At 34.1% G+C, this 595-nt stretch overlaps 1 pseudogene; it reads left to right on the forward strand.

The window, feature by feature from the left end:
- Positions 1-246: 246 nt before the first annotated feature.
- LOC123633787 lies at positions 247-336 on the forward strand (annotated as a pseudogene).
- The last annotated feature ends 259 nt before the right edge of the window (positions 337-595 follow it).

The following is a 595-nucleotide window of genomic DNA, read 5'->3' on the forward strand; positions in this document are numbered from 1 at the left end:
AGAGTATTAAAATAAAGTTTTTTCTCTGGCAGATATGAATGATTTTCCCAAGGATTGGAAATGCAAAAGGACAAGTACTTTGGTGATGGTGGTGGTGGTGGTGTTTATGATCATGGTTTTTGTGATGGACGCATTCAGTGATGCCCTAAAAAATTCTAGCAACCCACATGGTCAAGTCTCTGTATTGAATTGCTTTTATTCATGCACAGATGTGAAACCACAAGTAATTAAAAAGGTCTTTTTGGAGAGATGGATGGAAGAGGTCCTCAGGCCGGAGCAACGCACATATAGGTAAGGTGTTGCCACCTACTTCATTGCATCTAACCATGGCTTTGAGAATGGAAATTGATTGCATAAGGAGTATGGGGTTTCCTTTTGGGATGATGAAAATGTTCTGGAACTAGATTGCATTGTCAGTCATACAATATTGTGAATGTACTAAATGTCACTAACAGTAAATTTAATGCTACATGTATTTTACCACAATAAAAAAATTACATATATCTCTCACATTACAAAAAATAATAAAAATAAAAGGGTCTTTTTGTCTTTATTGATATATCTTGAAGAATTTTAGAAAAAAATTGTTTAATTC

Source organism: Lemur catta, chromosome 2 (assembly GCF_020740605.2).
Source record: "Lemur catta isolate mLemCat1 chromosome 2, mLemCat1.pri, whole genome shotgun sequence".
NCBI classification, from domain to species: Eukaryota; Metazoa; Chordata; class Mammalia; order Primates; family Lemuridae; genus Lemur; species Lemur catta.